The sequence below is a fragment of the Neovison vison genome, chromosome 1 (genome assembly GCF_020171115.1).
Source record: "Neovison vison isolate M4711 chromosome 1, ASM_NN_V1, whole genome shotgun sequence".
Lineage (NCBI taxonomy): Eukaryota > Metazoa > Chordata > Mammalia > Carnivora > Mustelidae > Neogale > Neogale vison.
In genome coordinates, this window is record NC_058091.1 from 79,748,045 (window position 1) to 79,760,665 (window position 12,621).

The 12,621-nt window shown below is 35.2% G+C and overlaps 1 pseudogene; it reads right to left on the reverse strand.

The window, feature by feature from the left end:
• Positions 1-3,785, reverse strand: part of LOC122900539 — a 141,391-nt pseudogene extending 137,606 nt beyond the window's left edge.
• Between the last annotated feature and the right edge of the window lie 8,836 nt (positions 3,786-12,621).

A 12,621-nucleotide genomic window follows, 5' to 3' on the forward strand; every position in this document is an offset into this window, starting at 1 on the left:
TGCAGGTCTAAGGTATGTGGGAGCTAAGAGAATTATCTGCTGGAATATGTAATATAGGGCAGGAGCATAAATCCATTTCCTAGGTTCCTTGGTCATTATATCATATTGATTGTCATTTTCCAAGTTTCTGGTACTATTATTGTTGTTGTCACTCTTGTTTGTTTTGTTGTTGTGGTCATTGTTACATTTATAAGGTACTTTTCATATTCCAAGATCAGTGTTTTACTGCTTTGCATACTTTATTTCAATTGGTAACAACAAAACCTTGAGGAAAGATGATTATTGGATTTTTACTCTTTTAGATTTTATACCACATGCTTGTTGAAAGTAAATTAAGATATTTATAATTTTAGCTTTCTGTTCAGAAACTTCTTTCTCTATACCACATCCCTCCTCACTTAATAGTTAAGCAGCATGATGTTTTAGGAAAGTGCCTCAGGTATTGTGATAGTTTGTTCATAAATGACGTAGAATATTTTGGTAAACATACTTCTACCTCATTAGACATTATTTCAACTCCTCTTATGCACCACAAATACAAAACTGCATCAATGATATGACTTTAATATCCTTTTCCCCAAAGGTAATGCAAGTAGTAATCCATCACCTAATCCCATTTGCTACCCTCAGTAACTTAATTTTCCACTCCAACTTAAAATAGTTTCATTTCTTTCTTCCCTTATTCTTTTTTTTTTTTTTTTAGATTTTACTTATTTATTTAATAGACAGAGATTACAAGTAGTCAGAGAGGCAGGCAGACAGAGGAGGAACCTGGTTCCCCGCTGAACAGAGAGCCTGAGGCGGGGGTTGATCCCAGGACCCTGAGACCATGAGGTCATAGTCTCATGGTGCTCTGATCCCTTATTCTTAAAGAAAATGAATTTAACTTCACTAGGAGATACCTTAATATTTCAATTGTTGTTTATTAACTATTTATAATTTTAACTTTTTTTTTTCATTCTGACCTCAAAATAAGCTCTTATTCTTTTATGGTCTTTTGTTTTTGTTGCTGCTATTGCTGTTGTTGTTTTCATTTCCTAGAACTCATTATTCTATTTCACTTTTCTTTACCAGTTTCCCAGCTGAGTCAAGATCTACAGGAAATACACACAAGCACAATAACACACATATGGGTTATTCTATAGTTTTGTTCAGCATCTTAACTTTTACTGAAAGAAACCACTTTTTTCCTTTTAAGTTGAAACACCTTTTATTCTTTCCAGTGTATATGTTCAATCTATCTACACTTGACTTTACTTGTCTTCAAGGTTGATCTTTCTAAAGTTATAAGATTTGTTTTGGTGCTAACTAGTTTGCAGTTTTGATTTCTAGATTACTGTATGTCAAATTTAATCATAACACTGTCAGCTGGTCGAATGGCTCAACTCCATTTTTCTACTTCACTGATTTTTCCTTCATTCTGGCTTAAGTCATCATTCCCTGTAGGGGATTTGACAGACTAATTCTAGAAGTAAGCATTTGCCCAAGCTATTATTTCTGTGTCTGTTTCATGATGTGTCTCAAATGGTTTTAAATTAACATTTAGATGATTTTTACTACTCATAATGTTATCTTTATATTGTTGTGTGCTCTAACATATAAAATTATTTGAAAAAATTGTTTTGGTCAATTTTTTAATAAATTTTAAATCTTATCTGACATATTCTGAGATAAGTAATTTAGGGTTTTATTGAAGAAAAATTTGTAGATTTTCCTGTTAAATTGCTTTTGCAAAAAATTGCATTTGCTTTTATATAATGAATACTAAGGGAAATGTAAATCATGCATTTATTGCAATTTTGTGTATATCTTAAATGGTACATTCAATGATATTTACTATTGAATTGTGAAAAAATTTTTTCCATTAAAAAATCAGCAGGTATAATAATTCCTTTCTCGTAAAATGATCACTAAAGTTTTGAACTGATAGAAGGAAAATTCTGATTTACTGGCTTTTCAGTATATGTGCATGTTGTGTGTGTGTGGTCTATGTGATGAAGTGGGTATTCAGTAAAGCTTTGGTGGCTTTGCTTCTTCTGTGTTACCTTGTCTTAAACAAGTAGACTACTGTAACTTGCTCAGAGGAGATCTAGCTTTTTTTCCTTTTTTAAAGATTTTATTTATTTATTTGGCAAGCAGAGATCACAAGTAGGCAGAGAGGCAGGCAGAGAAAGAGAGGGGGAAGCAGGCTCCCTGCTGAGCAGAGAGCCCAATGTGGGGCTTGATTCCAGGACCCTGAGATTATGACCTGAGCCAAAGGCAGAGGCCTTAACCCACTGAGCCACCCAGGTGCCCAGAGGAGTTCTATTTAAAAAAATATATATTAGGAGTCCTTGTTCATAACCTGAGTCTTTGAACCTAAGGACAGTTAGGACTGGTCTCCAACATCTGTATGAAGATGTACAAGTATGACTCTGGTCTGTTGGCAGACACTGGAAATACCCAGAGAGAAGGCAGGATGGAACTAAATTCTACTTGCTGTGGCCATCGATTCAAACAAGGAATAAATTCCCAATTTCATATGCTTTCCACAGGCAACATAATAAGAATTGGTAGGTGGGAGGTCCCTGAATTGGATCAGGTCAACTCAGCATTGCACTAGGAAAATAAAATATTACACAGACTAGCATTCTCAATAGAAAAAAAAATACATGAATGTGTTTCTATGTGCAGTACATGTGATGAATTACACTCAAACACATTGAAGATGCTGAAAGGAGGCTGAAAATTCTCAGTGCCCTGGCATGTAAAGCAGGATCAGGCGCACAGTGTATTCAGATGTTCAGTCAACTGTACACTGAGGAATATAGAAAGATATCAAGGCAGATATAGAGAAAACTAGAGGAATATAGAGAAATACAGATGGCAGAAGGTTTTTGACATACGGTGATCGTAGAGGTGAGAATCCAGCAGCCTAGTAGCCTGTGTCTGGCACAGACACAGGTACTGGCGGTATCACTACACTGGTCCTGTTGGTACTCTTTGTTGTATACGAAGCTACCCAGCCTCTCTGGACACCCACCATTTTCTCTAGCCTCTTTGTGGTTCTGCGAACTACCCAATACTTTATAATAAATCCCTTTCCACTTGGATTATCAGAGTTTATTTTGGTTGTTTTCTAATGAAAACAACAGACTGGTCATCCCATTACCCTGCTCTCTACGTGTGTAAATAACCTTCTGAATTTTCTTCTTATTTCCTCTCATGAGCGGGCCTGGCCTTCTTATTTGTATCCCTGGCCTTCTGTTTTAAATGCTTATGCCAGATGCTCTAATTATACAGCATACATGTTTTGTTTAGTGCTTTTTTTGTTTGTTTCTAATTCTCTCTCTTAGTTTCAGGAGCATAATGTTTCAGCCAGGTTCATGGATATCCACAATAAAGACCAGATTTCTCAGATTCCATATACAACTAAGTATGTCTAATGTGTGGCCATGAAGATGTAGTGGAAGTGATGTGTGCAACTTCTGGCTCCTTCCTATAAGGAGTGCCCTTCACTTCACCTTGTTCCTTTTTCCCATTTGCTAAAATTCATGTATGGTAGTAAGTCATCTTGGAAATGTTTGAACCCAGCATACTAAGAATAGTGAAGCAACAATTTCAAGCCTGGGCCTTATGGACTTAGTAGAACAGAGTTCCCATTACCACTTAATTTTTGAGGGAATAGAATATCTCTTTGAGTCAAAAGGACACAAATTAAGTGATACACAACCTTATCAAAATTTATTTCACTACCACTTACCTGTGATGAAGACTTTTAGCCCTCCTTTACTGGTAAATGCCATCTTCTTGGAAGTAAAATATACTTTCTTATGTGTTTTTGTTTGTGGTACCTATGGACAATAATATTCTAAATGGAAGCGGTCAGCAATTTTTAAGTTATCAAGAATGGTGCAAGAGCTTAAAGAGTTATGACAAACATACATGTGTGTTTGGTATTATTTACTCCCACTCATACCAACTACTTATTCTGCCATATCCCAAGTGTTTCATTTCCTGGGATGAGCAGCAAGGTAACTATAGCAAGAAAAATCTAAATCTCTCTTTGCAGACAGGGTGTGGACTCATTGATTCTAATGGGCTTCTTATTGGCTCAGAATCTCTGAGATAGTCTTCTTAGGACCTTGAGTAGGTACTTCCCCCAGATGACATGTATTCTGTCCAAAGATTTTAGCCAGATTATTGATGAGAACCATCCCCAGACTGAAGAGGTATTAATGTTTAAGGCCTAGTCATTATTACAGTAATCTGGTTCTGGTGATTAGTTGATATTATGTACATGAATGTAAGTGATTCTGGTTACATGCATGTAGATGGAGGAGATGGCATATACAAACACTTGTTTTCTACTGGAAGTGAGAAGTCACTTTTTAACAAGAGGCAATCTTATTCAATTCAGGTAAGATTTCCTGAATATTTAAGGATCATTATGTAATGAACAGTTAAAAATGAAAAGCTCTGACAGATTAAAAAAAAAACCCATAGTTATTTTGGTGACAGTCTCTGATGAAGTTTGAATGTGGCAGAGAGGTTTAATTTTTCAAGATAATGGTTAGCATGGATAATTCATAATAAGTCTAACAATTCAGGACTCAAAGCTGTTAAATAATTGCAGCTGGATTGCCAATTGGCTTTACTCACATCTAAAAGGGACCTTTAATGTACTTAATATTTTGCTGAAACATAATTCAGTCTCAATGACTTTGAAAGGGACATTAATAGTTTTCTGAAAATATAACCTTGAAAATTAAATCCATTATATATTTCCAAGATTATGGATGAAACTACTCTGTCAAATAAGTCATTAAATTAGCATAATGAGGTATGAGGGGAGATATAAGTGAGAAACAGCAAGTAAAAGGTACTTTGTACCACAATTTGCTTACATTTAACCAAAATGACCTTTAAAAGCAGGGCTGAAGGGTCAGGTTTATCATCACTTTTCCAGCCTTCAAGTAATATATTTCTATTTAGCAGAACAATTTGCTGAAAATTGCTGTCGTAAGAATTATGCTTGGTCCAGCTCCCTACCTGCAATACAGAGGATTTGAGTGGAAGCCACCTCTGAGAACAGCAGTTAGCCAACCATCACTTCCCTGAAGCAAAACACCTGGTATACATAGCTATTGCTTCCCTCCGTAAAGCAAGCAAATCCAAAAGCAGATGAATCATTAAAAACATATTCTGAACATATATATGCCAAAAAAGAAAATAAAAAAATCTTAAAATGCTGCAAAGTAGCATGGCAGGGATATGTCTGTCATACTGAGGCTGGCAAATGTCAATGTGGCAGATTATCCAGCAGCATCTGTGATTTTTAAATGTTTGCCCAAAGGAGAGTATGTATACAAAATCACATTAAAAATTCTGATTGAGGTAATAGATTAAAGTTTTCAGGTGCATTTCTTTTCAAATGAGGATTTTTTTTCCCCCCCTAACTGTCTGGATATCCTCTGACCTGAGAAATTCTTTCCAACTCAAAGACAGCAGAGGGATATAATGACCAGCAAATATCTGACCCACAGCAGGCATACGTAAATATTTATTGAATGCAAATTGAATGTACGAATACTGATTAACTTAAAAAGCAAGGTTTTATGTCCACATATGACATGGGTTAAACAAATGATTGACAGAATTCTCTTGGGCAATGATTTAAAATTTTTCTAAGATTTTCTTATTCTCTGAAAGCCATGTTAGGAAAGTCTTTCTCTCTGTTTGGTAGCTCTAATGTGCTATGTTTGTGAAAACATCAGTTTCTTTGCTGTGTCAGTGACTTTTAAAAGAGGACAAAATTGAAACTGATTCAGTACAACATAGTGGTGTTGATGATAGGGACAAAAGAGATCCAGGAAAGTTGTTCTCTTTGACCTTTTTTGGCAGGCTTTTCAATTAAGAGGTAGTCACTATGGGAACCAATGTTATCTAAGAGATCATATAGTCAGGGGCAGCAGAACCTACACTGTTCATAGACACATTATGCTGACATGGGGTGGGGGCTTCAAATTCTAATTTAATTTGTCCTGGAATTCAACATTAGTCCTGAAGAGTTAGATTAAAAAAGCTAAATGAAAATTTTAAAAATATAACATAAACTGGGTGATTATACAAGTACTTCAAGATCTAACTGAATATATAATTCAAAAGAGTTATTACTAGATGCCATTCTTTTCAATAGGTAGTATAGGTCAGCAGTTATGGCTTTAGGTAAATGAGATGTAATAAAATCAGAGTGATAATTCCATAAGTTATAAATATGCTGCTATTTACACACTGTAATAATAATGATAAAATGAAATAATGCAAAAAATAGGATTTTAAAATTATATGACACTGTGTATACTTCTGTCTTTTAAAAAGTAACACTTAGCCGTGTTATCACACTCCATTGTGGATATGATAATATTGTAATAATTACAGTTAAATTCTTGAACTGTGTAAATATTTTAATTTGTTTTTATTGGAGTACTTCTAAAGTGTTCCATATAATAACCCCACTTGCTGTCATGTGTGAAATTTCTATGAAATTCTTCTGATGGGAGAGGAAAAAAAGAGAGAGAACAGGAGATTGACATAACCTGTGGTCGTTTTTACCTCTTTGGCATCTTGTAATCTGGTCAATTCCTAGGACTATTTCATTCATGGATGTAAATATTTGTTATGTGTATTGTAATGGAAAAAAGTTTTAAGGCTTTCTGATGCTTTACGTACTCATTATTTCTATACTATTATACTCAGCCAAAAAGTGGATAGTGCCAAGTTCAAATTGGACTCACCAGCAAGTCAGTTCAAGGTTTACCAACTTCTTTTCTTTTTTTTTAAAGATTTTATTTATTTGTTTGTTTGACAGAGAGAGAGACAGTGAGAGACGGAACTCAAGCAGGGGAAGCAGGAAAGGGAGAAGCAGGTTTCCCACTAAACAGGAGCCCACTGTGGGGCTTGATGTGGGGCTGGATCCCAGGACTCTGGGATCATGACCTGAGCCAAAGGCAGACGCTCAACAATTGAACTACCCAGGTGCCCCAGTTTATCAGCTTCTTTATGTCTGTGCTACTTTCCTCCTGAAATCACTTCCTTTCCTCTTGAACATTGCCAACTTCTCCTAGGGTGAGCCGGTTGTGAGCCTGAATCCAAATTTTTATAGCACTCATTGTACTTTAATGACTATTTTGGTTACTATTAAAACACAAATGTAATGAATAAACCTGAGACTTAAAAAAAATTATTTGCTCCATTCTAAATTCTTCCAGTGCTGTCAAGTGGTGTCAAGTGTGGTGAGCATTTGAGGTAAACATTATTATACTTAGTTTTAGTTGAAAAAACTGAAATTTAGATTTATCCAAGGTCACAAACAACTAACAAACTTGGTATTGAAATTCATTTCTAGGTGGATCATAAAGGCCAGACTCTTTTCAAAAAACACAGTGTTAGGAATAAAAAGTCCTTTGAATTTTTCTTTCAGATTACTTCTTTAGAGAGCTTTTCCCCTATGGTCAGAAATAAGACAAGGCTGTCCACTCTCACCTCCTTTATTCAACGTACTACTGGCAATCCTAGCCACAGCAACCAGAAAAGAAAGAGGAATAAAAGGAATCCAAATTGGTAAGGAAGTGGTAAAACTTTCACAATTTGCAGATGACATGACACTATATATAAAAAACCCTAAAGAATCTTCCAAGCAACTACTGGGAATGATAAATGAATTCGATAAGATTGCAGATACAAAATCAGTATACAAAAATCCATTGCATTTCTCCAAACTGAAAAAAGAAACAACAGAAAGAGAAAGTAAGAAAACTATCTCACTTATAGTTGTAACAAAAATAATAAATTAATTAAGAATAAACTTAACCCAGGAGGTGAAAAGTCTCTACTCTGAAAACGAAAATACATTGATGAAATAAATTGAAGATAACGCAAACAAATGGAAAGACATGACCATGCTCATGGATTGGAATAAAAAATATTATTAAAACATCTATACTACCCAAAGCAATCTATAGGTTTAATGCAATCCCCATCAAAATACCAACAGCATTGGGGCACCTGAGTAGCCCATTTGGTTAGGCATCCTATTCTTGATCTCAACTCAAGTCTTTTTCTCAGGGTTATGAAGTCAAACCCTGTTTTGAGCTCCATGCCCAGTGTGGAGCCTACTTAAGACAACAAAACAACATTTTTCAGAGAACTAGAACAAGCAGAAAAAAAATCCTAAAATTTCTTTGGAGCCAAAGAAGACCCTGAATAACCAAAGCAATCTTGAAAATGAAAAATAGGGGGCACCGGGTGGCTCAGTGGGTTAAGCCTCTGCCTTTAGCTGAGGTCATGATCTCAGGGTTTTGGGATCAAGTCCTGCATCAGGCTCTCTGCTCAGCAGGGAGCCTGCTTCCTCCTCTCTCTCTCTCTGCTTGTCTCTCTGCCTACTTGCGATTTCTCTCTGTCAAATAAATAAATAAAATCTTAAAAAAAAAAAAGAAAATGAAAAATAAAGCTGGAGGTATCACATTTCCAGAATTTATATTATATTATATTATATTTATATTATATTATATTATTATGGTAATCAAAACAGTATGGTACGTGCACAAAGATAGACATGCAGATCAATGGAACAGAATAGAAAGCCCAGAAATAAACCCACAACTATATGGTCAATTAATCTTTAACAAAGGAGGCAAGAATATGCAACGTTAAAAAGATAGTCACTTCAACAAATGGTGTTGGGAAAACTGGAAGCAACACGCAAAGCAATGAAACTAGACCACATTCTTACACCATAACCCAAATAAACTCAAAATGAGTTAAAAATCTAAATATGGGGGCACCTGGGTGGCTCAGTGGGTTAAACCACTGCCTTCAGCTCAGGTCATGATCTCAGGGTCCTGGGATCAAGTCCCATATCGGGCTCTCTGTTCAGCAAGGAGCCTGCTTCCCTCTCTCTCTCTCTCTCTCTCTCTCTGTCTGCCAGCCTCTCTGCCTACTTGTGATCTCTCTCTTCAAATAAATAAATAAAATCTTAAAAAAAAAAATCTATATATGAAACCTGAAACCAGAAAAATCCTAAAAGAGAGCACAGGCAGTGACTTCTCTGATATTGGTTGTGGCAACCTTCTTCTAGATATATCTCCTGAAGCAAGGGAAATAAAAACTAAAATAAACTATTGAGACTGCATCAAAATAAAAAAAATTCTGCTTAACAAAGGAAACAGTTAACAAAACTAAAAGACAACCAATAAAATGGGAGAAGATACTTGCAAATGACATATCTAATCAAGGGTTAATATCCAAAATATATAAAGAACTTATAAAACCCAAGACCAAAAAACCCCACAAATAATCCAATTTAAAAATGAGTAGGAAATATGAACAGACATTTCTCCAAAGAAGACATACAGTTGGCCAACAGATACATGAAAAGATGTTCAACATCACTTATTATCAGGAAAATTCAAATCAAAACAACAATGAGATATCACCTCACATCTGTCAAAATGGCTAAAATAAAAAATATATAATAAAGAACAATAATTGGTGGAGTTGGAAAGAACAACTGTGGAGAAAAAAGAACTATAGTGCCCTGATGGTGATAATGCATACTGCGTCATGACTGTGGAAGACAGTATGGAGGTTTCTCAAAAAATTAAAAATAGAACTACCATATCATCCAGTGATCACACTATTGAATATTTACCCAAAGAATACAAAAACACTGATTTGAGAAGATATATGCACCCCTATGTTTATTGAAGCATTATTTACATAGCCTAATTATGGATACAGCCCAAGTGTCTATTGATACATGAATGGATAAAGAAGGGTTGGCTTATGTATATATAATGGGATACTATTCAGCCATAAAGAAATGAAATCTTGTCATTTGCAATATGGATGGATCTAGAAAGTATAATGCTAAGTGAAATAAGTCAGAGAAAGATAAATACCATATGATTTCACTCATATTTGAAATTTGAGAAACAAAACAAATAAAAGGGAAAAAAAGATAAACCAAAGAAGAGACTTTAATTGTAGAGAACAGAGGATTACCAGAGGGTATGTCAGTTGGGACAGTGGGTGAAATAGGTGAAAGGGATTAGGAGTACACTTATCTTGATGAGCACTAGGTAGTATATATATGGAATTTTGAATCACTAATTGTATACCTGGAACTAATATAACACTGTATATTAACTACACTGGATTAAAAATAAAATTAAAAAATAAAAACTATAATAGTTGTCTTTCTCCGCTTGACTTATTTCGCTAAGCATGATACGCTCTAGTTCCATCCATGTTGTCGCAAATGGCAAGATTTCGTTTCTTTTGATGGCTGCATAGTATTCCATTGTGTATATATACCACATCTTCTTGATCCATTCATCTCTTGATGGACATCTAGGTTCTTTCCATAGTTTGGCTATTGTGGACATTGCTGCTATAAACATTTGGGTGCACGTGCCCCTTTGGATCACTACGTTTGTATCTTTAGGGTAAATTCCCAGTAGTGCAATTGCTGGGTCATAGGGCAGTTTTATTTTCAACATTTTGAGGAACCTCCATGCTGTTTTCCAGAGTGGTTGCACCAGCTTGCATTCCCACCAACAGTGTAGGAGGGTTCCCCTTTCTCCGCATCCTCGCCAGGTTGCTGGGGGGAGGGGGGTTGGGAGAAGGGGGGTAGGGTTATGGACATTGGGGAGGGTATGTGCTTTTGGGTAAATTGGAAGGGGAGATGAACCATGAGAGACTATGGACTCTGAAAAACAATCTGAGGGGTTTGAAGTGGCGGGGGGGGGGGGGTGGGAGGTTGGGGTACCAGGTGGTGGGTATTATAGAGGGCACAGCTTGCATGGAGCACTGGGTGTGGTGAAAAAATAATGAATACTGTTTTTCTGAAAATAAATAAATTGGAAAAAAAAATAAATAAAAACTATAAAAATGGAACTATGAATCTTGAGAATTTTCTGTTCATTAAAAGTGAATAAAAACAGCCAGAAAGTTCTGGATTACTCATGGTATCCTTGTGTCTCTTCTTTTCTCACATACCTGTGAGATCTATAACTATCTGCTTTATCTGTGAGACCCAAAACGTATTATTCATAATGGAGACTCGTTTTTTTTAATCTAGTAGCTTGTGACAGCTTTTAGACTGGTTGTAACTGACAAATATTAACAACCTAAAAATGTTTAATTATTTTTTTCTTCTCCATGTCTATATTGTACTAAACATTATTCAATCTTGTATTACGAAGCAGTTAAAAATGAAAAACTGCTAACTTATTTATTTTCACCTGCAGTCAGTTATTTTACTTCACAATCTAGAATGTGCTAAGAAATAAAGTAGGTTCACACTCTTCAAAAGATCTATAAACAGAACTACATTATATGTCTGTTAACTCCTTCCCAGATATTAAACTGATCCAACATTATACCTGCAGTGGTTGTAAGAAGATATTACTTGCTAGAAATCTAGAAAAAAGTCACAAAGAGATCAATAGAAACTCTTTAAAGAATTGTGTGCGTATTTTATTTTTATTACCTAAAGATACAGATTTAGTAAGGGCTTACTTATTTTTGGCAAAAAAAAAAAAAAAGACAATTTATAAAGTCCTCAAAACAACTCTGAGCAAATCCTGAACAAACCATAGCTACTCTACTTAAAAACATCTTGTGTTTAGGGGCGCCTGGGTGACTCAGTGGGTTAAAGCCTCTGCCTTCAGCTCAGGTCATGATCCCAGGGTTTCGTGATCCAGCCCCACATCGGGCTCTCTGCTCAGCAGGGAGCCTGCTTCCCTTCCTCTCTCTCTGCCTGCCTCTCTGCCTACCTGTGATCTCTGTCTGTCAAATAAATAAATAAAATCTTAAAAAAAAATCTTATGTTTAGAAATCAGGAGACCATTCTAACAAAATGTAAAAAGTTAAAAATTTGGTTCCATTTTAAGAGATTTTTAACTTTATTTCCATAATTTGTCAAATTAATTCAACAAATTTTAAATTTCTTTGTGAGTGGATATGCCCAATGTCAATTATCTGATTTTTATTTTAATGATAGGCAGTGAATCTAATCACCTAAATCTCTTGAGGTTAAAGTCATTAATATAACTTCTTTTATGAAAGAAACATTTTTCTTTAGTTTTAATTTATAATTTCAATTTAATTTATGATGTTTTTTATTGTGAATAGAAAAAAATCCAAAACAAATATATTCAGAAAAAAAATCACAACATTTAGACTTACTGCCTTAAAGTTCTGCTTTCAGTCTTGTTCAACTTTAAGAGAAAACCAACCCTCATAAAAAAAGTTTAAAAATCTCTTGCTCTTTATATGTAGATCTTCACTAACTAAGAATGTAGGAATTATATTAGAAATCATCCAATATTTCCCTTGTCTTTGTACACAGAAATTCATATTTTAACAAACACCATGTATACTTAAAACTTTAAAAAATAACTTGAGCTTGAAATTTTTTTTTAAGATTTTATTTATTTATTTGACAGACAGAGATCACAAGTAGGCAGAGAAGCAGGCAGAGAGAGAGAGGAGGAAGTAGGCTCCCCGCGGAGCAGAGAACCCAACGTGGGGCTCGATCCCAGGACGCTGGGATCATGAACTGAGCCGAAGGCAGAG